This window comes from Saimiri boliviensis, chromosome 17 (genome assembly GCF_048565385.1).
Source record: "Saimiri boliviensis isolate mSaiBol1 chromosome 17, mSaiBol1.pri, whole genome shotgun sequence".
Lineage (NCBI taxonomy): Eukaryota > Metazoa > Chordata > Mammalia > Primates > Cebidae > Saimiri > Saimiri boliviensis.
This window is the reverse complement of record NC_133465.1, coordinates 20,031,729-20,058,502: the sequence shown is the minus strand read 5'-3', so window position 1 is coordinate 20,058,502 and position 26,774 is coordinate 20,031,729.

The following is a 26,774-nucleotide window of genomic DNA, read 5'->3' as shown; positions in this document are numbered from 1 at the left end:
TGAGTTAGGAATTCCAAAGGCCTGCCTTCCACCGAAACAGTGAAGCCACTGGCAAAGAGCTGTCAAAATCACTCTTTAGAGAACTCTGGAAACTAATGAAAAGCTTGCAGCCATCAGTAAAGCACCCATCCAAGAAAAACCGCTGACACCACGAAGAAAAGCTTGCTCCGGTATGCTTTAACTTACCCTGATTCCATCTCCTGCTTCCTTTGAAAAATCACAGCTAGTGTTCCCAGTGAGGTACTGCAGAGATCAGAAATGAAGATACCCTCAGAGAATTGTGACTGCTTGTTTTGATCTATCAGATTGCTCCCTGGAAGGCCAGCTCCATAGGATTGCCTTTCCCTCTCCCACCTTGGAACTCACCCCAAACTGAAGTGCCTGCCTGGGGGCAATTGTTGACAGCGTAGACAGTGAATGTTCCAGGCCCCACTGCCAAAGGGAACGGATGATGTCTGGGACAAACAATAGATTAACCAAAACCTACGGGGAGAAAAGTCTGGGGAATGATTTTAGGCAACAAGGGCTTCAGAAAATTGTTACAAATTCCTGGGAATCTTGAAGGCTGCACATGTTCCCAGAGCCCTGTCACCCTCAGAGAAGACCTGAGACAGCCCTGGGCTCACCCTTGGCTGGTCACGAGGTTCAGCACGGGCAGGAAGAGAAGGTGAAGGCCAGGTTGGAAAACACCTAGCTGAGCACTAAAGGAATGATCTCAAAATGCAAAGACTCCCTCTGCAAAGATTCGATTTTTTTTTTTTTTTTTCGAGACAGAGTCCCACTCTGTCACCCAGGCTGGAGTGCAGTAACATGATTATAGTTCCCTGAAGCCTCAAACTCCTGGGCTCAAGTGATTTTTCCACCAGAGCAGCTGGGACTACAGGTGTGTGACACCAACCTGGCTAATTTTTGTATTTTTTGTAGAGAGTTTCACTATGTTGCCCAGACTGGTCGTGAACTCCTGGCCTTAAGCGATCTGCTTGCCTCAGCCTTCCAAAGTGCCGGCATTACAGACACGAGCCACTGCACCCAGTCAAGATTACATTTTTTAAAATCCCAGTATTTAGGGAAATATCTGTCTAGTGGTTAGCTGACCACTAAACTAATGGAACAGAGACTTCAAAGAATGGAAACTTTAAAATTAGTCCAGAAAATTTACTAAACAAACAGCTACAACAACAAACCCCCAGGAAAGCGGAGTGTTTCCAGAGAGTCCATGTTAAAAGACGCAGAATGTCCACTTTTCAATAAAAATGCAGGCAGATGGGAGGCTGAGGTGGGTGGATGACCTGAGGTCAGGAGTTCAAGAGCAGCCTGGCCATCATGGTGAAACCCCATCTTAAAAAAAAAAAAATGCAGGAAGAATTTGAAAGAACAAGAGAGAATGGCCAGGGCACAGGAGAAAGAAGCGATCAGTGGGAACTGCCCCTGAGAAAGCCAGACATTCCGAATCACCCAGCAAAGGTTTGAAAGCGGCTCTTTTTTTCCCACTAAGATAACTTTTTTTTTTATTATTATACGTTAAGTTCTGGGGTACATGTGCAGATTGTACAGGATTGTTACATGAGTATACACAAGTCATGGTGGTTTGCTGCATCCATCCCCCCCGGTCATCTACATTAGGTATTTCTCTTAATATTATCCCTCCCCAATCCCCCCACCCCCTGCTATCCCTCCCCTAGCCCCCCCCCCATCCCCCAACAGGCCCCAGTGTGTGCTGTTCCCCTCCCTGTGTCCATGTGTTCTCCTTGTTCAACACCCACTTACGGGTGAGAACATGCGGTGTTTGGTTTTCTGTTCTTGTGTCAGTTTGCTGAGGATGACGGTTTCCAGCTTCATCCATGTCCCTACAAAGGACATGAACTCATCTTTTTTTATGGAAAAAATCGGTTTTTTGTTTCTTGTGTTTTTTGAGACAGTCTCGCTCTGTCGCCCAGGCTGGAGTGCAGTGGCACAAACTTGGCTCACTACAACCTCCGCCTCCCAAGTTCAACGTTTCTTTTTCTCATCCAGCCCACAGCCTCAGCAAGGGGTCACCCGTCTCAGTGGCTACTACGGGCCCGGGCAAGCGGTGACTGTGGGAATTGGGGCGGCGAGATGCTCACCTTGCAGTTGGCAGCAGGTGTGTCCTCAGGGGACTCCTGTCAGCCAGCACCCCAAGTGCGGGGTGGCGGGCAGGGCAGCCCTCAAGGACCACAGAAGAGCGGGCTGGGTGAATAGGGCAAGCAGCAATCACTGACGTACGCTCCCCAGCGTTAAACTTACTAAAACGTTTATAGGATAGACCTGAATATTCTGATCATTTCAAAAGGTAAATAAAATTCTCCTTACAACCCTTGTCCTCCAAACCCAATTCCTTCTTGGTAATTATCCTTTGGTCAAATTTGAAAACTGAACGTGATGTATGGAGAGCATGATTTCCTTCATTTTGACATTTCTAGAGAAGTGTAGTAGATGGAGCCAAATGGGGGGGCGCTGTGGCAGTTTTGAAGGACTGGAGAGATAAGATTTGATCGTGAGGCTTCTTTTATTTTTTTAAGGAAGACTTTCCTTACCGGGAATCAAACCTGGGCTGCAGCGGTGAGAGAGCCAAATCCCAACCACTAGACCACCAGAGAGGACCATCCCCTAGACTGTGAGGCTGCTATCACCCACTAGCAGATACACAGGACAAAGACGCAAGAGTAGCTATGGTGACTGAGGCTGCGAGGTCCCAGAGGACACTGAGAACAGAGGCCCCATTGCAGGAGAAGTCGGGCCTGAGCCGCAATGCAGTGCAGCCGGCTGGACTTCTGCTCTGAGCTCTGTTCTTAGCCCCTGCGGAGTGCCGGGCACTGCTTCAACACTCTCTGCCACTCAGTAAGGGATGTGCACGTGGATTTGTTCAGCTTCCCTCTCCAGCAGGCCCTTCACACATCAGTCCATTGGCTCTCCCAACTCTCCCAACGGGTTGCTGAACCATTTCACGGAGGAGGAACCTGAGGCTCCTATGAGGGAATAGTTCACCCAGGGTCGCAGTTGAGAGACCACAGGTCGTGGAGATGACTTGCCTTGGGATGAGTGTGTAAATTTGACTTGAAATTGCTAAGGAGGGAAGTTTAGATATGTATTCCCAAAACTTACCATCACCATCTGGAAGTGTGAGTTACCACCTGACTGGGCAATATCCAGGTGACCTCACGCCAGAGCTCCTGCGACATCCACTTGTGATGAGGTGGCTGTGTGCCCAGGGTGCGCATGTATCTCTGAGTAGGTACGAGGCACATGCCGGGTGAGCACAGAGACATCCACCTGGAATCCCGGCACAGTTGACGCTCCCCTGCACATAGCCCCTTCCTTGGTGCTGAGAAGTCAATTGTCCTTCCCTGACCTTTGGGAGGGAAGGTCCTGGCTGACCCAGAATGTTTCAGATGTTTTAGGTATCAGTGACCTTTGAGGACATTACTGTGGACAACAACCCAGGAACAGTGGGCCCTGTGAGGCCCAGCCCACAGCTTCTAGCCTGTAGAAAAATGATCCCCTTGCTCCTAGTGGGTGGGTCTGCCAGTACTGATTGATCTAGTCATTTATCTTTAATAATTTCAACTTTTCTTTTAGATTCAGGGGTCCATGTGCAGGTTTGTTACATGGGTAGATTGTGTGAGCCTGGTTTGGTGGCACCTTAGTCCTGTTTTCAGAGACGAGGTTCAGGATCTAGAGGATCACACGGCCAATGCAGGCAGGAAGTGGGGTGAAGAGCTGGGGTGCCCCGTCTGGGGCCCCTCTTCCTTGCGAGGTTCCCGCAGCCCTGTGAGCACACAGCCCCGCCCTGCCCTGAACTCGTGTCTTACCTGGGTCCTGTCTCCTTCCTCCTGTCCCTCCTGTGCTTTCTCAGCTGAGCTGTTCTTGCCTGCACTGTAGCGTCTCTCTGGGAGAGAGAATCCTAAACTGGCCCTCAAGATTCTGCCCACTAGGGAACGGCCCTGTATATAGAATCCCCTTCCCCAGCGTGGTCTGGACCTCTGACACTTTGGGATCTCACTCCGCTAATTGCATGACTTCATATTGCAAAGTTAGGGTGTTTTGAAGATGTCATTACAACCCCTAATCAGTAATTACAGTAATTACTGTAAGGTCATCAAACAGGAGATTTTCCTGGGCCCTTTCAAAGAAGGGCTGGAGGCTGGGCGCGGTGCCTCACGCCTGTAATCCCAGCACTTTCAGAGGCCGAAGCAGGAGGGGTTGACTTGAGTCCAGGATCGCTTGACCCTATCTTTCCGAAAAATACAAAAATCAGACAGGAGTGGTGGTGCAGGCCTATCGTCCCAGCTACGTGGGAGGCTGACGTGGGAGAATCACCTGCGCTCGAAGAGGTTGAGGCTGCAATGAGCTGTGACTGCACCACTGCATTCCAGCCTGGGCAACAGAGCAAGATCCTGTCTCAAAAAAAAAGTAAAAGAAGAAAAAAAAAAAGTGGGCTGGAGATCAGAAGCAGCGGGGGGTCAGTGCGGTACAAGGCAGACGGTCTCCGGCAGGCCCTGAAGAGGCCCCTCCTTGTGCCACTGTGCTGCTATGTGGCTGTGTAGAGGGCCTCCAGGCAGCTTGCTGAAGCGGCTACGTGTGTGGCAATTGGTTACGAAGCAGCAGAAAACAAATGCAGGCCTCTAGTCCTCCTTCTCCTACCCCAGCCCTGGATCTAACTGGTTCCTGATCTTCTCTAACCAAGGACCACCCTGCACAGGCCCTGACAGCCCTGACATGAACCCTCACTCACCCTGGGTAGCTGAAGATGGTTGGGGATGATAATGATAATAGTGGCTCCTGATATCTGTTGGCACTAACTAAATGCCAGTTACTGTGTGAGCCTTTCACGCCCATGAAACAATCCCATCTTCACAACAGCTGCATAAGGGAGGCATAGCTAGGGAAGGATCTAGCAGCCTTCTGGTTCAATTTAATTTCAAAGCCGGGATCTCGGGCGCTGAGGCAGAGCTCACAGTTTCCGAGCTCCACAGGGCACTGTTTTCAACTGTGAGGGCAATCCAGAACGCCTGGAAGGCACTCCGATGTGCTGTGGGCACAGCCAAAACATCCTTCACTCAGACTCTCCCCAGGCTGAGCCTGCTGACCCCCTCTTGTGATACGGTCAGAATTCAAACAGTTTAGTGTGCAGATACTATTATTGATGATCTTCCGGGGCGGAAATGTTCTTGAACTTCAGGCATAGTTAAGTAACATTTTTTTAGGTTCATTGATTTGAAGCATTGTGAAAGGAAAACAAACATCACAACTCAAAAGGAATTTAGATTCTCTGTAGTTATAACTACTGTATAGTCACTTATGACTATTTTCTAAATTTTAAGCTGAATATTCGGTGTGATAAAATACTCTTTTGTAAAATACTCAGTTGGTGAAGCTGCCCCACTTTCCCTGTCTATACCCCCTGTTCTCTCCCCCAGGTCTTGCTGGGCCTCAGTCTTCGTCTCTCTGCCCCACCTGCACTACCCCTCCAGTCTCTTGGGTCCTCACCTGCATGCTCCCGAGCTCACCTCCAAGCCCAGTCTGCCCTTTACAAGGTTGGCCCCTGCAGCCAGCTCCATTAGGTAATGCCTTGGGCGTCCAGATGGCATCTGGTGGTATCACCACAGGTCTGCCCACCCCCTTACTTGGGGCACCAGGACCATCTGCTTCCTCCACTCTCCTCACACCCCCAAAGTGACCCAGGGCTCCCCTGGGCAGCTGGGCTGGTGTCCTCCCGCCAGCTCCCTCAGTTATACCTGCTCCCCTCCCCTCAGACCCAGCTCCCCAGGTCTCCAGCCTCATTCACGGACGTGGCCTCCCAGGCCTCTCAACACTCACCTCCCTGCAACCCCTCAGCCCTGCCCTCCCCAGGCACCACCTTGGGACCCCCAGAAGCAGAGACACAGATTTCCACTTGGGCTCATGTCACCACAGCTCGCTGGGGATGCTGAGCCTGTGAGCCCAATCTTGCTCCACCCCTCCAGTTCTTTTCGCCAATCCAAGCCCTTTCAGATCTGTGGTGTCACCCCCAGATGCCATCTGGACACCCAAGGCACTACCTAATGGAGCTGGCCATGCTTTTCCCTGTGGGGGTGGACAGGGGGCACCCACAGTGTACAGGTCACAGTCTGAAACTTCGGAATGGCGTGGCAGGCTTTGCACTGCCAAGGCCCCTGAATGGCTGTTCCCCATCACAGACACAAGGAAGACCCTGGATGATCATCCCTGATGCCTCTGAGATGGGCCAGGAAAGGCATGAGTATCTCAAGAACCTGGGTTGCCATCTGGGAAATGGCAGTCATGATCAAGTCAATCCCTTGTGCCCCAGGGACACTGTAACTCCCCAGAAGAATCCCAGAGGGATTGGGGCCACCCTAGACAACATAGCAAGGTCCCATCTCTACAAAAAATAAAAACATAGCCAGGTGTGGTGGCACACACCTGTAGTCTCAGCTATTTGGGAGGCTGAGATGAGTGGATCACTTGAGGTTAGGAGTTCGAGGCTACAGTGAGTTATGATTGAGCCACTGCACTCTAGTCTGGGTGACAGAAGGTTGGGGAGGGGGGAGGGGAGGGAGAGAGAGAGAGAAGGGGAGAGGAGAGGCAGAAGAGAAAGAAGAAGAGGACGAAAAAAGAAGGAAGAAGAATTCCAGAGGGGAAAGAGCTACCAAGGGAAACCCTACTCTGTGCAAGCATCTCTCTGCCTGAAACATACCCGTGTGAAACTCACCATAGGCAGCACAGCCAAGACAGAAAATTAGACCTGAGAGTGTTGTAACCCAGCGAGTCAAAAGGAACGCACCACACTCCTTTATTAGCCACTGACCGAGAGACAGCTAACGCTCCAAATTCTCTCAGCCCCGAGGAAGTGGCTTGATTTCTTTTTATACCTTGATTTAGGTAGGGGAGTGGGAGCCTAGCTGAAGCGGAATTTTACAGAAGCGGAATGAGCAGGTTAGAGGGACGTGGTTGTGGACCATGGTATTTTCCAATCACCAAGGAGGGTCCAAGGAGAGTTAAACACAGTAGCAGGTGTGTTTGCCATGCAGGAAGTAGTTACAATGGTTGCAGATGCTAAGAACAGCCTGCTTCAAACCTCAACGCTTTGTGGCTCTGAGTACAGCATGACCCAGTTATGAACCTGAGGGGCTGCGGCAGGGAAGGAGAGTCCAGAGACAGCTTGTCAGGGGGGAAGCTGAGATGGAGTCAGTTAGGCTAGTGCAAGTTAGGTTATTACAAGAGCAGCCTCTGTGGTCTTTGAGAGGGACTCAGGTGGTGACCAGAGGCAGGGAGGCTGCACAGGAGGGAGAAACACAAGTCGATGGCCTTCTCTGTGGCTTCCGGCCTGGGGCAAAGGGGTGGTCAGTCTCCAGATGCCCACTAGGGAAAGGTTCCTGTGGGAAAAGGGAAATCAAACATCCTGCCCCCTGCACAGCGTGAGGAAATCGCCCGAGACCCCAAAGTGTCATGACCGTGATGTCTGTAGCATAACATCCACATCGCTGTAACATCCACAAGGGTCTCCCTAACACCATCAGGCTCTGGAGTTGGGCAGCGGAAGCTCCATACCTGGAGCTAAGTGGGTCTGAGTACAGCCTAATCTCTATCATGCGGCTTACTATTCTTTCTCCTTTAGGAACATGGTCATTTAAAAATATTTTATTTTTAAATAATGATAGAACTTACAGAAAATGGCAACAGGAGCATAATGGGTGCCTGCTCCCTTTGCCCAACTCCCCCAGGGCTTCTAGTTTTGCCATGTGTCGCCACCACCATGATGGACTCAGCCTCGCTGATCATCCCCAGTGGATGGCACCAAGGGCAGGCAGGATCTCACACTCCTATTTGCCTGAAACACTCAGGGCTCCATCCGGCCACGCCAAGTTCTCTTCCTGCCCCACACATCCTCTCCGTGTGCCCACATTCTCTGTCCCAAGGGTATCCTGGCCCCCAGGCTCAGCCCATCCGCTGCATGTGGGTCCTTCCGCTCAGGCTGCGGATCACATGTGTTGCAAATATGGTTAAAACTTTGAGAACAGCAATTCTGGTTTGTAGGAAAAAGTGAGATCTGTGCCTTTGCAGTCACGCACGTTTGTATTTTAAATATGGGCCAATGAGCTCCTGCCTAGTGTGCCTACCAGAGCCACAGCTGTCGTTGAACTGCAACTGGATTTACGGTTCCATTCTGCGAGAATGTGCTTTGGCGCTGTGGAGGGTGCAGTGAGAGGCTTGGAAGAGCCTTGCCACAGGCTCTGTGTGTGTGTGTGTGTGCGTGCGGGCGCGCCCCAACTGGTCTGGGGTGGACTAAGGGGAGAGGGAGCTGGCTCTGAGTTGAGCTCTGTCAGGAAACAGAAGCAGGTAGGTATACAGTGGAATCTTCATAAACCTTATCCCCCGGGAGGCCTGACAAGAGCAGGACAGGCTGTCACCAAGGCCAAAACAGCAGTCGCCATGTGAGCTGGGAGAGGACATGGCTGGCACTCCTGGCCTGAGAGATGCTCCCGTCTGTCTGTATTCAGACAGGATTCTGGAGTGCCTTGTCTTTGTCTTGATGGGACCATCTGGGGTCCTGCCTGCTGCTGATGTCGATGGGATGGCTTGTATTCTCCAGGAAAGCCCCACAACCTCACTGAGGGTGCCAGCCCAGCTCCTGGAACACAGCCACCCTCCTCCTCCTCACGCTTTAATGAGAAGCGGGCAGGAGGTGATGGAGAATCATAGCCCATCTTTGAGGTGTTAGGCGTGTCTGCTAACAGTTCTGATCTCGGGCAAAAAGAGAAGGGAGAGGAAAATCTGTTAGAAAATACCTGAACCACAGTGGGGTTGTCAAGGAGATGAGCAAACTGGGCTGGTGGCATCCAGGGCTTTAGCAAAGAAAAAAGCAGCAGTGTCCCGGCAGCCAGGGAGCCCAGCCACTCTCTTAGGGCCGCCCCCACCCAGCCCCTGGCAAGGCCGCCCCTGCCCCACCCTGCCCAGGAGCACCCGCCGCGTCCCTCCCGCAGCCCTTTCCCCGCTCGGCTGCCCCCTCCCGAGGCTGCGTCCCTGCTCAGTCCCTGAGACTGCCCAGAGGTCAGCCCCCTGGGTCCCCCGGCCTCGGGCTGACAGTGCTGGGCCGCCCTCCTCTCCAGATGCTGCCCTGGAGAGGGCTAGGGCGCAGAAAGGGCTGAGCGCCCCGGGTCCCAGCGTGGCCGGATGGCAAGTGAGCGCATTCCGGGAATTAGGAAACGAGAGGAGTAAGCATTTCTATCGTCTGAGGCACTTTGCATGAAATACCCGTCTCACTGGAAAAGTAGTTGAAACAAAAACAAAGTGACGCTGGCTTTTACGCTGCAGATAAGAGGGTGAGAGAGTAGGAGCGTTCCCGTGCATGCCGGGCGCAGCCGAGCAGGGATTTGCCGCCGCGTCCGAGCGCACAGGGCGGTCGCCGAGGCCCAGGGAAGTGCCCTGGGCTCGCGCTGCAAACTCAGGCAGCCTCTGCTCCTGCCTTGCGACTCTGAGGGCACCTGCTCCTCACGCGAGGCACAGCTTCCTCCCATTTCCCGGACTTCCTCAGGCGGCCCTTAATTCACTAAGACTAACAGGGAACGATGTTCATTACCAAAGTAGGTGCTCCCTCTAGCGTAGCACAGAACGCGGCGCTGTTCTATTTAATTGGAATGATCATATTTTTAATATCAAAAATTAATAATAGAAATCTACCTAGAGTACAAGGGCAGCGAAAATAATATAGGGTTTTTTTTCTTAATTTCCTTATGAAAAACCCAGGTGGGGTTTGCACGACTCTCCTTCCGCAGTGCCCATATGGGGGAATTGCCCACAGTTAGTGATATTAACAACAAATATGACAGGAACCACGAGATCTACATTAAAATTGTCTAGTTGACGGTAACTTGAATATTTAAATAAAGTCCTCTTTATCTCTAAATAATATATTTACAATCTGCCATTATGTGAGTCACTTAAAATTCAAATGAGGATATTAATCAATATTGATAATTTCTTCAGGGATATAAAGTGAATAATGATTATTTTACTTCCTTGTTTTGTTTTTGAGACAAGATCTTGTTCTGTTGCCCAGGCTGAGGTACAGCGGTGGGATCATGGCTCACTACAGCTTCTGTCTCCTGGGCTCAGGCAGTCCCCTTACTTCAGCCTCCTGCATACCTGAGACCACAGACAGGCACATCAGGCCCGGGTAATTTTTTATTTTTAATTTTTGTAGTTGAGACGGGGTCTCATTACGTTGTCCAAGCTAGTCTTGAACTTCTGGGCTCAAGTGATCCTCTCACCTCGGCCTCCCAGAGTGCTGGGATTACAGGCATGCGTCACCATGCCCAGCATAAAGATCTTATTATATAGAAATGAAAGGACATTAAAATCTAACTTGAAATAACCCATTTTCTTGCAAATGTTTTATTTTTCCACCAGTTAATCAAACAATGCCAACACTAAAGACTGCCACATTCTTTGTTGAACAAACAATACCTCAAATAACTTCATATCAATATTACTGGAAAACTTAGCATTTTATTAAAATGTTGCTTAAATTTCATATTTTATCCAAATCTAACATATTAGTAATAATATTCTTTTTTATTCAAATTTAAAGTCCTATTCAACAATAGCAATTTACAATTTTATATTAATATGATGTCATTGATATCGTTTAGTAATTATTTTATAACAGCATTAATGAAACCAGCACAGACATTATAATGTTCGTGATATTTTAATCATAGGTTTAGCATACACATACATAATTCAACATTAATGGCTTCCTTAATTATTCTATCATTAATATTGTAATATGGTAATTCTATATTACCATTTAGAGTTGCGCTCCTATTTTAATATTAGACATTTTAGCATTCGTCGGCTCTATCCAGCTCTTCTCACTGGTTCTTTTTTGAATTCCAGACATGGCTGCAATCCTCTCTTCTAAAATCTGAAAGCCTCGCTCGCTAGGTGCTGCTGGAAGAACTGTAACTTGGTTGTTGCCTCAACCGTATTTTATTTTAAATATTTTTCTTTTCTTTTCTTTATTTATTTATACTTTAAATTCTGGGGTACATGTGCAGATAGTGCAGGATTGTTACATAGGTGTACACCTGCCATAGCGGTTTGCAGCATAAATGTTTTAATTAAAAGAAGTTTGTAAAAATGTGGAAATCCCTGAGACTATTCACTTCTTTAAATATAATGGAAATAGGTCAGATGAAGTCTGTTTCTGTTTATTTGATCCAGGGGTGCTTCTCAGAACTTTTCCAAGTGGCAGATCCTGGGTCCCTGGCAGCCTGGCCCCAACAGCAGTTCAGTCACCCCATCATGGCTGGGGCGCCAGGGGAGCCCCACAGGTGGGCAAAAATTACTGCAGACTGAAACCTAGGCAGTTTAACACAAACAGCCAGCACCAGCCTCATGGCACCTGATCTTCTAACTTCCTGCACCACCAATTCGATGTCGCATCACATCTCCTCTGGCCTCTCGGCCCCTAGCATGCACGCCGCAGCCTCCGTTTCTGCTGAAGCCGTTTCTCATATATCCTAGAATATAGAACACGGGACAGGCACAGAGTTTAATAGGAATACTGACATTTAAGAACTTGTCAAATCTCTTGTCAGAGATATGAAATATCAACTACATAAAATATGGCGATATATTAAGGTTTTGTGAATAAAAGCGCAATAAAAGGTGGGTGTGTAAAGCTATTTCCCAATTATCCTTCCAAACCAAGGCTTTAGAGGGAACAAGTTCTCCCAGCAGGTGGCAGGATGGGCCCAGCAGTGTCTCAGCCCAACGCTGTCACGAGTTAGGAAAGGCTGAATTCTGCTTTACATGCAAAAGAAAACATTTATTTAATTAAAGATTCAAGCTACAATACGGTTATTCATATAACACTAAAACATTTTGATTATCAATATTTTTCTGTTGCTTTATCACAAAAACACGATTCGCCTTTGGGAAACCTGAAGTTTCCTATTCTATCAATGAGAAGGTATAGCAAATGCGTAGGCCATCCAATGTAGCCAACGTCAACTACAAAATGTCTCCCTTTTTCCTCATTTTATCTTTTTTTTTTTCCTTTTGTCATTCTTGAGCCTCTGTGACGCACCGAGGAAGTGAAGACGTGTACTTGAAGAGATGCCAATATCTGCAAAAGCTCAGATTCCACTTTTTGTATTTTAGTTGATAGAATGATGACTTTAGTTATAATGACTTTAGCTGATTCTAATCAACGGGGAAGATCCGGTTTCCTATTTCAAAAGATACCATTAAATCACGCTAACATTTTTCAATTGACTACGGATGTATATTCAAGGTGTTGTCATTTCACCTGCTTCAGTCTTCCCTCTCAACCAATCCTAAGACAGACCTAGGCTGAATTCATATCACGTGAAAACTCATCATATGATGTCCTCCTAAGTCCAAAAGTATAAAAACTGACGTCGCGGAGAAAGACTTTATTGCAAGCAGGACAGAAAGACATCATGGCACACAGTGCTCAGAGCGGCGTGCTGACAAGATCTCTGGTGGGAGGCCATTGCCTGGACACCTGCTGGGCTTTGTCCTGGACACCATTCATTCTCTCAGGCAGGTTTGGTACCCAGGGCTCCTTCAGGTACATTAGTATTCAGTGGCGTGCCCAGAAGTACATGACTCTCATATCGGGGGTGCAGAGTCAGACTCAACTTGCTTTGAGTCCGCTCGGGTGTAGGCTGTGTCAGGAAGCTTCCTAGCAGGGAAAGATCTAGAGCATCATCTAGGATGCAGTACATCAACTGATAATGACCCTGCGCACGTGGCTTCATCAGCGATGCGTCTGTCAGTCTCCAAAACAGTGCAGACTCAATGCAACCCGGGAGGAAATCCACTCACGTGACCAGGAAAAATGCAACGGACAATTCACAGTGCTTTTTGGTTGTGGAAACCTTTCTCTGGGCTACTGTTTCCCAAAGGAAAGCTGTGTCTTCAGAAACAAATCAACCAATCAAGCGATACTTTCAAATGCTTCATTCAGAATCATTTCTAATCGTCTAGCTGCAGGATACTTTGTTACCCAGAAGATGCCCCACTCTCTTGGTGGTGCGTGGACTCATCTGCTCCCAAGCCTTCCAGGGTCTCTGGGTGCTGTAATTCAGAGGGTCTCTGAGCGAGGTGAGGGAGTCTCTTGACATGAATGGTTTTCCCTTGTTGGCTATGCTAGAACCTGTCTTAGAGGGAGCTCTACGTGTCATTCAATACCCTTACATATTAAACTTCAGGACATCCCAGGGCTCACACAAATCTCGCGGAGGAAATTTTCCAAGGGTTTTAGGCTCTCCTCTCCCATTGGGAGGTTTTGTTGATGTCTAACTGCAGAATGAGGTGTTGGAGGCTGCCAGATTCTGGTTCCCATGGCCATAACAAAGCTGGACGACAGGCATGACTACAGAGGCACAGTCCGGAACGCATCACACGACGAGAATGCAGAGTATCCACTCAGGGTGGAGGATGGCTACGGAAACACGCTCAGTTTGTCATGGTGGGCACAGTGGCCATGGAAAGGGGCCACAGGAAGCTCAGCTGGTGTCTTCAGGGGCACCCCCAAACTCCACCATGATACCAAAGGAAGATGTAACTGATCGCTGAGAGGAGGCCCCACGTGATCCTGCTCTGTCCTCTTCAATCTGCTTGGCGCTTTTACTGTCGCAGAGCTCCTGTGAGGCAGGGTGCCGTGTGACAGTAGCACTGTGGACTGTGTCCACGGTGACAGGCCCGCAGACATGTGTGAGGCACCTTGTACAAGGTCAATGACGGGCCCGGTGCTATGACATGAGCAACTACTTTTTACAGTTATTTTAAAACAATAGGTGGCAACATCGGGAAGCTGCTTTCCTTTAAAATGCTTCCATGTTTTTAGTTTGGACAAGATATGACTAAGTTAATTTTTCACATGATTGTGCTCAGGCACAAGCTCATATATGAGATATGACCAAAAATAGTTCTGGAAAGATAAGGCCAGTCTGCAAGCCAAGGGCACACACATGACGGAGGGTACTGATCGACGGTGGGGACACAGGAGGAGCATGCTGAGAAACCCTGTGAACTGACCTTCCCGCCGCCAGGGTCTCAGCCTCCACCACTGCAGCTCTGACTCACAGCCAGCATGGCTCAAAAATTATGATTGACATGGTTGACATCAAATAAAATATAGACATGAATCTCTAAACTTAACACTTTTTTTTTTTTACAAGGCAAGAATGGCAATGTGGGGCATACTCACAGATCAGATGATCCTCGGTATGTCCCAAGAACAGAGTTGAGTGTTTTTATTTTTAAAATTCATATGGAACCAAAAAGAGCCCAAATAGCCCAGGGGCAATCCTAAACAGAAAGAGCAAAGCTGGAGGCAGCATGCTACCTGACTTCCGACTGTATTACAGGGCTACAGTAATCAAAACAGCATGGTACTGGCACAAAAACAGGCACAGAGACCAATGCAATAGAATAGAGAACCCAGCAACACGGCCACATACCTGCAAGTATCTGATCTTTGACAAGCCTGCCAAAAACAAGCACTGGGGAGAGGATTCTCTATTCCATAAATGGGGCTGGGATAACTGGCTGGCCATATGCAGAAGATTGAAACTGGACGCCTTCCTCTGACCATATACAAAAGAGTTTTTTTTTTTTTTTTTTTTTTTTTTGAGACAGAGTTTCACTCTGTCACCGGGCGCCAGGCTAGAGTGCAGTGGTGCGACCTCAGCTCACTGCAACCTCTGCCTCCCGGGTTCAAGCAATTCTCCTGCCTCAGCCTCCCGAGTAGCTGGGACCACGGGCGTGCGCCACCACGCCCAGCTAATTTTTTTGTATTTTTATTAGAGACAGGGTTTCACCATGTTGGCCAGGATGGTCTCGATCTCTTGACCTTGTGATCCGCCTGCCTCGGCCTCCCAAAGTGCTGGGATTACAGGCGTGAGCCACCGTGCCTGGCACACATACACAAATTAACGCAAGATGAATTAAAGCGGAGGTCCTCAACCCATGGGTAATGGACTGGTACCAGTCTGTGGCTTGTTAGGAACCAGGCCGCACAGCAAGAGGTGAATGGCTGGTAAGCGTTACCACCTGAGCTCCACCACCTGTCAGATCAGCAGCGTACTAGATTCTCATAAGGGCGCGAACTCTATTGTGAACTGCACCTGTGAGGGATCTAGGCCGTGCATGCCTTTTGAGAACCTAATACCAGCTGATCCGAAGTGGCACAGTTTCATCCTGAAACCATCCCACACCTACTGCTCTCTGTGGGAACATTGTCTTCCACAGAATCAGCCCCTGATGCCAAAAACGGTTGGGGACTGCTGGATTAAAGACCTAAATGTAAAATCCAGGACTATAAAAACCCTGGAAGACAAGCTAGGCAATACCATCCTGGATACAGAAACAGGCAAAGATTTCATGACACAGACATCAAAAGCAATTGCGACAAAAGCAGAAATTGACAGATGGAATCTAATTAAAGTTAAGAGCTTCTACATAGCAAAAGAAACTGTCAACAAAGTAAACAGACATCCTACAGAATGGGAGGAAATATTTGCAAACTATGCATCTGTCAGCATCTCTAAGGAACTTAAATAAATTTACAAAAGAAAAACAACGCTATTACCCTATTAAAAAGTAGGCAAAGGACATGAAGAGACATTTTTCAAAAGAAGACCTACATGCACATGCTTGGCCAACAAGCATATGAAAAGAAAGCTCAATATCACTGATTATTCGAGAAATGCAAGTCAAAACCACAATGAAATGCCTTCTCACAGGAGTCAGAATGGCTATCATTAAAAAGTCAAATAATAACAGATGCTGGAGAACACGGAATGCTTGTACACTGTTGGTGGGAGTGTAAGTTCAACCATCGTGGAAAGCAGTGTGGCAATTCTTCAAAGAACTAAAAACAGAATTCAGCAATCCCATTTGGGATTTATCTACCCAGGGGAATATAAATCATTGTACTGTAAAAACACATGCACATAAATGTTCATTGCAGCATTGTTCAAAATAGCAAAGACATGGAATCAACCTAAATGCCCATCATTGACAGATTGGATAAAGAACATGTGGTACATATACACCATGGAATACTATGCAGCCATAAAAAAATGAGATCATGTCTTTTTCACAAACAGGGATGGAGCGGGAGGCCATTATCCTTAGCAAATTGAGGCAGAAACAGAAAACCAGATACCACACACTCTCACTTTTAAGTGGGAGCTAAATGATGAGAACACATGAACACACAGAGGGGAACAACAGACACTGGGCTTACTTGAGGGTGAAGGGTGGGAGGAGGGAGAGGAGCAGAAAAGATAACTAATGGGTACTGGGTATAATACCTGGGTCATCACCCAGGTATAATCTGCACAACAAACACCCAGGACGCGAATTTACCTATGTAATCTGATAAACCTGCACATGCACCTTGAAACCTAAAATAAAAGTTCTTAAAAAAAACTTAAAGTGAGAGTTTTATTAGAGAGATGTTAGGTATTGTTTTGAAAGAAAGTTCGTTGGCTCTGGAGAAGCTTCTGGAAGCTGGTGAGCTCTGACTTGTGAGTGACAGCCAGAGGTAACGTTGATCTTCAAGTCAGGGCAGTAGGTTTGAGCAGCTATGAGCTTAAACTGGTCCTAGGGTTACAGAGGGCCTTTTCAGCAGCTGGGCTTGTGGAAAATTCAATTCTCAGAGTAGGTTCTCTTGGTATGACCAGTGCTCTTGTACTGCAAAACTGTCCCCATGCCGTGACCACCCAGCAGACAGTTCCTCGGGGCCCGGGACCATGGGGCTTCTGCATCACGGGCAGCAAGGACTTCAAGCATCCTCTTCATTTCTGGGTCAACCCCGGAGCAAGGGTGCTAGAGCTAATTTGTGTATCAGGGAGATAATCACAGCTGTGGACCGGGAAACACCAGCCATAGGGCCCACTGGGAAGCTCAGAACAAAATCAAAATTGCGCAGGTGACGTGACTTTCGTGGGGGCCAGATCGGAACATAAAATCTGGTCTCTGGTGACAGAGGAAGAGGAACGTCATCCATACAAGACGAACTGAGCCTCTGCAACCCAGGAGATCCTGCACATAGGAAGGGCCCCTGTCTGAAATACCATGCCATGCCATGCCATGCCACGCCATGCCACCTCACCCACCTCCAGCCCTGCCGCCCAGGGTCATCACAAGTCAGTGAAACCACCCAGCTGGCCTCTGCTCCACTGAAACATCTCCACCCTTATCCACTCCTTGCAGTCAAAGAAGCTGCTGGGGCGGGGTAGCTGCAGCCCCTCAGAGCAGGCTCAGCCTCCCAGCGGTCTCTCATTGACACAGAGCCTGAAGTTCACACGATGCTTCCAGAGAAACAAGAGTTATGCACAAATCGTGCTTTTTACCCACACTGAAGTTTTGTGGTAATCACGTGTCACACGAATCTATCATTTTTCCAACAGCCTGTGCTCACTTCCTGCCTCTGTGTCACACTTTGGTAATTTTCACAATATTTAAAATGTTTTCATTATTGTTATTTCTGTTTTGGTGATCTGTGATCAGTGACCTTTCGTGTTCCTATTGTAATTGTTTTGAGGCATGAACCTTGTCCAGAGAAGATGGCAAATTTAACCAATAAATGTGTGTTGACTGCGCCATCAACCACAACGGCGTGATCTCAGCTCACTGCAACCCCCGTCTCCCAGCTTCCAGCGATTCTCCTGTCTCAGCCTCCCGAGTAGCTGGGATTACAGGCTCCCACCACGCCCAGCTAATTTTTGTATTTTTAATAGAGACGAGGTTTCACCATGTGGGCCAGGCTGGTCTTGAACTTCTGACCTTGTGATCCGCTCACCTCGGCCTCTCAAAGTGCTGGGATTACAGGTGTGAGCCACAGCGCCCAGCTAGTGTAAACATACTTTTTATGTGCACTGGGAGACCAAAAAAATTTGTGTGACTCTTTTTATTGTGGTGGCCTGGAACCAAACCTGCAAAATCTCCAAGGTATGCCTGTGGTGTTTGTTTGTTTGTTTGTTTGTTTGTTTTACCTTTGTCATGGCACTGAGTGTGTCTGTATTTAAACATCCCCTTGTCTCATTCCCAGGAGCCAGCTGAGGAGGTGTGTCATGCTCCTTCCCATCCCAGCCCTCCCCTGCTCTGTCTCCCTGCCACAGTCTCTGAGAAAAGCCCTTTCATCTTTCAAGAACTACAAAAGTCATTCTTTAAGGGAAGAAAATGTGAGGAAGCGATCCATATAGGAAGTTAGAAATAAGTATATGAATCAATTCAGATAAGAAAAATGTATAAAATGTCCTTCAGTGGCCGGGTGCGGTGGCTCAAGCCTGTAATTCCAGCACTTTGGGAGGCTGAGGCGGGTGGATCACGAGGTCGAGAGATCGAGACCATCCTGGTCAACATGGTGAAACCCCGTCTCTACTAAAAATACAAAAAATTAGCTGGGCATGGTGGCGCGTGCCTGTAATCCCAGCTACTCAGGAGGCTGAGGCAGGAGAATTGCCTGAACCCAGGAGGCGGAGGTTGCGGTGAGCCGAGATCGCGCCATTGCACTCCAGCCTGGGTAACAAGAGCGAAACTCCGTCTCAAAAAAAAAAAAAAAAAAATGTCCTTCAGTAGTGAAAATCTCCTACATTTGCTACCACAAAAGAGAAATGTATCTTTTTAAAATGTGGGTGAAAATAAAAGTATACATTAGTGAATATTTTATCCCGGTGAAACAGATGCTCCTAGATATAGATTACAACTGAGGAAGGAGACCAGGCAAAGTCAAAAACAATTAAGAAAAACAAAACCAAGAAAACAAATGTCTCAACAGTTAGGGCAAACGAAGGAAGGAAGCTTGTCTTGGTCTGTTTCGTGCGGCTATAAAAGAATACCTGAGAGTGGGTAGTTTATAAGGAAAATGATAGGTCTGTTTGGCTTATGGTCTGTAGGCTGTATTGGAAGCATGGTGCTGGCATCTGCTCCACTTCTGGTGAGACCTCAAGAGGCTTCTGCTTGTGGCAGAAGGGGAAGGGGAGCTGGCCTGTGCAGTGGTTACCTGCTGAGACAGGAGGCAACAGAGAAGGGGGCAGTGCCAGGCTCTTTTTAACAACCAGCTCTCCTGGGGATTAATAGAACTCAAGAGCTCACTCACTCCTGAGGGAGGGCATTAAATCCATTCATGAAGGATCGGCCCCCACTAGGTACCACCTCCAACACTGAGGATACATTTCAACATGAGATTTGGAGAAAACAAACCTCCAAGCTATAATAGAGCTACCCAGGAATGGACTTGGGAAGAAACAGGAATAAAGATTCCCCATCCTGGAAATATCTGCACAAGGTGGCCAGAAGTGAAAAAAATGGAGAAAGTCCACATCTCCAGGGAAACGGAATGAGGCGTTAAAGACATTCACATAAAGAGCAGGATAGGAGCTTTTCTACTGAGGAGGCTGCCAGACAGCTGCCTGTGAGCACATTTGTAGCTGTAAGTGCTGCTTTGCTGTGTAAACCTTTCTTGGTCAACGTCCTAACTTGATCTCACTCCCACCTGCCTTACCTATGGAAAGCCCTTTTCTCCTGCAAGACTCAAAAAACTGCTTTCATTGAAATGGTATTTGTAATCAATAAAGGGTGAAAAGTAAATACTGTGTAACTAGATTCATGAAAGCAGAATTTAATACAGGCAAAGCATCTGTTCACAGATTTGCTACTGTGATTGCAGAAAAATGGAATCTCATTTTTTAAATTGGCAGGAAAATCAAAAGTTTATCATCATTAGTACTAGTACCAAAAACAATTCTCAACCTGTGATTCTCAGAGGGAGCTCAGAGAAATAGAAAACAAACAGTAAGTGTTCATCTTTGGGGGCAAAGAGACAGCCCCAGAAAATCAAACTACTTGGGGAGTGAACGCTTTTCCCTCCCAAAATGCCACCTTCCTCCCAACCCACCTTCGCCTACACCGGCTGCCCCCGAAGAGCCCAGTGGGGATCAATTGCTCTTCTGCGTTTGTACCAGCAGAGCTAAGTAAACGATGAAACGGACACAAAGTTAAAGTTACCTGATCCAAAAAGCAGTGAAGCCTAGACTCCAGCCCACTGACTTGGTCTCCCAGGCCGCTGGCTCAAATCTTCAGCCAACAGTGGATATCACTGTGAGCACTTCTGATTCCAGACAATCATACTCCGCCCTCTAACTCTTTGATGTGTTTAATTACATAAGCAAATTTAATATAAACATCATTGCATTAGATAGTCCATTGTTTTCATACAAGATCCAATGTGAGATCAATGTTATGTTTCCAATTTGTCACTCTTAGAGAGAAATGAGAAGAATCACATTATTTAGAAATCTTAGCCAATGTGCGTAATTCCTTTAGAAAAATTTAAAGTGACACGATTGGATCACATGGGATGCAATTCCCTGGGTCTCTTTTGTTTTTAGAGGTATTTCTCTCTCATATTGTGAATCTCATATTTATGTGAATTGTCAGATTTTATTTTTATTATGAGTATTTAGTGTAAAATGATCATATAGTAAAGAGTGTATAAAATCAAAACAAACTGCCATCCATCACCTCTTGCTCTCGTTCCAAGAGATAGTCATTGGCCATTTCTCATACAAATTTCCTGAAGAGTTCTAAGGAAATAGAAGATCTATGTGCACACACTTAACATATACAACAGTTTGGTCCTCGGTCTTCGCTCGTATCTTTTAATGAAATTTGTAATTAGTCCCATTGTTTCCATGAAACAAACTCAACCATGACAATACCTGTGTGTCTTTCTATGGACTTGTATGACTGTCATACCAAGACTACTTCTAGGAATCCCAAGTCCTTCCTGTATGATTCTTCTGCTCCATGTGGTCTCCACTGGGGACGCATGACAGTTTTCAGTGGTGTCTGGGCTGGTTTCAGAGCTGGATGGCTGCACTCGTGCCTTGGAAGGGCTGCTCCCCGAGCACCGGCACCTGGCCTCCAGCCTGCAGGTCACAGGTGGTCAGACTTCTTCCCTGGAGGCTCAGGGATCATGAAGAGAAAGCTCCAAGAGACAGTCAGGGAAAGGGGCCAGTGTCTTGAGTCCTGGGCCAGAAACCAGCAGGTGAATCTTTCCCCACCATTTAGGGGGCGCAGCTGTCTCAGAGCCCGCCCTGTTTCCAGTTGAGGGACGTGACCCAACCCACCAGCAAGAGGATTGGACACTTGACTCATTCAGTCTTGACTCATCCTGGGTCACACTGAGTCAGCCAGGGTCCCTGCCTGCTCAGCCAGGGCTCCAAGTTGCCACCTGCAGCTCCCTGACCAAGGCGAGGCCTCCCTGGCCTTGTTTTAATCACTGTGGGCAATCATTTGCATCCTTGGACACGGGCCCAGGCAGAGTCATCCAAACACCCACCGGGGTTTCCCCAGTCACCAAGTGCCTAGGATCCCAGCCCTTGGGGTGGGCCACGTCTGGTGGACTTGAACGTTCTGTGGGCCCTCACTGTCCCCTCCCGCCCTCACCAGGCTTCTTCCATACACCTGGAGTGTGGGCTGGTTTGAGTCTGAACAGCACATGTCCAGAGAGGACTGCAGGGGTCACCTCACAGTACTGAGTGGTCGAATTTTTGTTTCCTCCCGCAGGTGGCTGACAGCAGGATTCCTGAGGGTCTCCACATCTGAGCTGCAAACATTCAAAGATGCTGTAAGGACCATTTGTCTTCGCATTTTTCTTTTTGTTTTTTTTTCTGTCAATTTCAAGACATTTTAAATATTAGCTAGATGAACCCTCTATCTGCTGCAAACATTGTCTTCCATTTTCTTACTTGTATTTTGCTATCATTTATGGCGTTTGGGGCCATGTAAGGTTTTGTTTAATATTTATGTATTAATTTGACAGTTCATTCTGTGAGTGCATCAGATTCTTTGAAGCATAGTGATAAAAGCCCTCTCTACACCCAGGTTGTCACAGAATTACTCGGGTCTGCTTCTAGTTCTTACATGCTTTCAGTTTCCACATTTAAATTTCCAATCAATTGGAAATCTTGTGTGACATGTGAGATATGTACCCAATCTCATTGTTTCCAGGACGGCCATCTAGACTTCCCAGCACTGTTTATTTAAAAGTCTATCTTTTCCTCAGTGATTGGACATGCAACCGATTTTACCACACACCAGATTCCCACACTTAGCTGGGATAATTTCCAGGCTTTGTAGTCCTCATGGGTCACTTGGTCATTTGCTGTGCTGTATATTATGGTTTTAGTAAAGACACTTTCCAGTATATTATAGATCTGGCAAAATGTGTGTGTGTGTGTGTGTGTGTGTGTGTGTAGATACATATAATGGAGTTAGCTGCCTTCAACCCCAGTCGTTCCTTTTTTTCAAGGTGTTCCTAGATCCAGTGGAAGGGAGCAACTTACCCTTTTTATATGTACTAATTTGCTCTGCGGACCCTCACAGCCCTGTTGCTTTGTGAGAGTTTTGTGCCTAGCAATAGAAAGGCTTTCTTTGCACCCTCTGGAACCTTTGTAAATGCTCTGCGCTTCTTTTCTTTGAATATTTGGCAAAAGAATCATTCCAATGACTGCTTTGTAGTCGGAGCGATGTCTGAAAGGTTTCTGTGCTGTAGATCCAGGAAACCCTGATAGCGAGGCTGCTGCAGAGTGTACTTAGTTTGCATTCAACTTTCTTTTCATTTCATTCCTTTGTGAGAAAGGGTCCAAAATGGACGTGTGATGCGAAAGCCTGTGGGTAGGCCATCGGGTGCCGCTGCAGCAGACGCAGCGGACTGCGCCCAGAGGAAATGTTTCCTGGGAACTAGCCCTGTATTCCCTGTTTCCTGCTCTAATGATATGCGAAACTGTGTGCCTCTGAGCAGCGGGAACCTTTGGAAGATCAAGCGCCCTCTCCTGGGCAGCAGCGTCTTTGCCTGAAGACCCAGAGGCAGAATCTGAGGGCAAAGCCGGCAGCAGGAGGGGTGTTGAGGCTGAGGCTGCTCACCTAACCCCATCGTGAGAGTATGAAGAAAACAACCTAGGAATCTCTCAAACCCACTATTCATGATGCCCCTCCCTCCCTCCCACACCTGCAGTGGCTCCCTACTGCCTGCAGAGATGGGTTATTCAGGGCCCCACCAGGAACCGACTTAGAAGCCCTGGGGTCCTGCTGAGCCAGGCCATTCAAACCACATACATTGAAACTTCCTGCTTTTCATCCTCTGCTCACGTCTCCTCTCCATGACCCCACTTGTCCAGAGCCTCTCTCCATGGGCCACAGAGACTGGTTTACTCCTATGAGTTCTCTCAGAATATCTTTGTGTAAACAAGGTTTCAGTAACTAAATCCTGCTTCCCACTCCCGGCATCAGTGTTCTCCGGCCACAGGCTGGGTGGGCAGCGCCCCTGTGGCTCAGTTCTGCTGATGTCCTTGTAAAGGCCTCAGCCCATGGAGTCAAAGCCTGGGGCCAGCGGCGGCAGGATTCTAAACCCTGTGGGTGCTCAGTTGAGGGGATGGGACTCTGTGATGGAAAAAGCATCCAGAGGTGGACGTGGCCAGGGATGGGAGGAGTCATCGGAGAGGTGGGCAGGACAGCCATCGAGATCCCCTGGAGAGGCGAGTCTTAGGAATTCAGAAACTCAGCCCCCACCACTGTGGTGAGTGAGGAGGAAGAATGAGGAATGGAGAGATGGCAGATGAGGAAGGCTTTGGCCCTAGCCCTGGAAAGCTGTCTCCTCCTCTTCTGAAAGATCGCTTCTCCTCCCAGCTGGACGTGCCCGCCATCTCCCCAGGAGATCCCGGAGGAGCGTGGCTGCACTCTGGACCGCACCCTGCCCCATGTAGCATGTCCCTCTTGTCCTTCCCGTAGTCTCTGTGCTGTTGAGCAGTGGCGTGTGGTGTGTCTCATGCAGTAGATGCCCACTCCATTAGCACGAGTATAGCACCTGTGCATTCCTGCCTGGGTCCCCCTTCCTGTCATCCATGCAGAAAGGAGAGTCCAGGGACCCTGTAAGATTCTCTAATTCTGAGGGGGCCCACGGGAGCCTGGGAACTTCAAGGCAGGGAGGGGAGGCCAGGAGGCTGATCATGGCCCACTCAAGTTATTGAAGCGTTTTGAGGGATCTTTATATGTCTGGATACGAGTCCTGGGTCAGATCCGTGAGGAGTGACTATTCTCTCCAGGTCCGTGTTTAGTCATCTCATCCTCTTAAGAGGATCTTTCATGTGGCAGGAGTTTTTATTTTGATGACTTCCGATGCATCCGTGTCTCTTTACAGCTCACGCTTTTGCGGCCAAGTCGTCAAAGATCTTTACCTAGCCCCAGAGACCTAACTTTTCCTTTTGAATCCTTTTCCCTCAAGTTTTTCAGCTTTACGTTTCACACTGAAGTGCGTGATCCACCTCGAGTGAATGTACAAGGTTAGGCTTCGGAGTCTAGGTCAAGGGTTCTCTCTTCGCCTGCCTGCTTGCTGTGCCTGCGGTATGCAATTTCCCTACTTCCACGTGACAGAGGCCACCTTTCCTCCCAGGAATTGCTTCTGCACATTTGTCAAAAATCAGCTGGGCACTTGTATCGGGGTCTTCATTCCGTCCTGTTGATCAAGGGGTCTATCCCTCTGCCTATGGGCACAGAGTTTTTATTCGCTGTATAGTAAGTGTTGAAACGGGCAACTTTATTCCTTTTTTTTATTTTTCTGAGACGGACTTTCACTCTTGTCACCCAGGCTGGAGTGCAATGGCACGATCTCGGCTCGCCGCAACCTCCGCCTCCTGGGTTCAAGCAATTCTTCCGCCTCAGCGTCCCGAGTAGCTGGGACTAAAGGCCCATGCCACTATGCCCAGCTAATTTTCGTATTTTTAGTAGAGACGGGGTTTCACCATGTTGACCAGGATGGTCTCGATCTCTTGACCTCGTGATCCACCTGCCTCGGCCTCCCAAACTGCTGGGATTATAGGTTTGAGCCTCCATGCCCAACCTAGTCTTTTTATCTTTTTTTTTGAGACAGAGTCACGCTCTGTTGCACAGGCTGGAGAACAGTGTCGAAATCTTGGCTCGCTACAACCTCCACCTCTCGGGTTCAAGCAATTCAGCCTCCCAAGTAGCTGGAGTTACAGGTGAGTGCCACCACACCCGGCTAATTTTTGCATTTTTAGCAGAGACAGGGTTTCACCATGTTGACCAGGCCAGTCTCCAATTCCGGGCCTCAAGTGATCTGCCCACCTCGGCCTTCCAAAGTGCTGGGATTACAGGCATGAGCCATCTCCCCTGGCCTTGTTTTTCAAAATTGCGTTAGCTTTGCCAGTTCCTTTGCCTGTGTATATAAGCTTTGTGTTAAGGTAAGCATGCCTCCTTTCAGATGGGGCTGTCTTGTGGGGTGCGGCAGGTGGTGGGCTATGGGTTAATTTCCACGTCCCGAGCAGGGCATCAGCTCCGTCCAGTGGCTGGAGAGCAAGCCGGTGCTACCGGAAGAGCTGTGGGGCTCCCTGTGCTCTTTGCCCCACCTGGTGACAGCTTCTTCCACTGCCAGGTTTACCGGGGCCCTGCCCTCCCTGCCTGCCCCTCGGCCTCCCTCCCTGCTGTCAAGACACAGGCTGCGCCAGGAGGGCTGGGTTCCCACACAGGGAGGGACGGGGAAGCTCGGGGTGAGCTGAGGCTAAGCTAAGAGTCGGGGAGCAGTGCTGGTGTCCCCAGCCTCCAGCTGGGGTGGATGGGGGTCTCAGGGAACACGAAAACAATTCTCCTCCCAAATATTCTGTCATGGCCATTGCTCCTCACCCTTCTGAACTTAGAGCCTCAAGACTCCCAAATCTGAGTTCCATGTTTGGGATACGTAAAGGTTCTGGTTTCTTTTTGCCCTGGAGACTGAACAGTAGAAGTGTGACCGTCTGATTCCCGAGCAGCCCCCGCACCCTGGTGGCTGTGCAGCTCGGTAGAACGCGGACACAGAAGGACTGACCAGACCAGGTCCTGACGCTTGTCCTTTGATGAGTCTTCTCACTTTCTAAGTCCCTCGGTGCTTGGGGGGTTTTGCTGTTGTTTGGTATTTGTTTTCTAAAGGCAGTGTCCACAGAGACAAGTGAAGAAACCTGGGATGACCACGGATGTGCCACGCTGCTTCAAACCCCCTACCGGGTGCTGGTCAGTTTCCAGAAGTCCAAGCCGGCTCTCAGCCAGAGCTGAAGCCAACCTTTTCCTTCAGCTCCAGTTTCTGGGATATTCTAAACTTCCCCCAAATTCAGCAGAGAGAGGAAAACACAGCATCCTTCCTTGGTGAAGAAATGCCTCCACTCAGGAAGACTCGGAGTGGCTGGTAGTGAGAAGTAAGGCCATCATTTCGCTGGGATTGGGGGTGAAGGAGAACTTTCTGGGTAACTCAAGAGAACTGCCAAGCATGGCCCGTGGCTGTGCCGCTCTGGTCCAGGCTGTCAGAGCCTGGCGGGGAACCATTCCCTGGAAGCCTGGGAGTGCGGCCTGCAGGGCTGCTTGGTTTCTCGCTCTCTGCCTGTGACCTTCCTGCTGCGCGGAGCTCTGTGACACTCAGGCGCACAGAGGCGCAGCTCTCCACCCTTTGCTGTGCTCGGGGAGGTGGGTGCCCCGTAATCACAGGGTGGCTCTGCCTGGGCCTGGAGCACCCCCTTGAGTGGACTTCCTTTCCTTGTGTTGGTTCCAGGTAAGAGCCTGCTGTCCTCTAGAGGCTCTAGGCAATGGCTCACTTGTCTCCAGGGGTTCCTATGCCCTTTGCTCCAGGGACAGCTCCCGGTGGGCCAGGGCTCTGCCCAAGG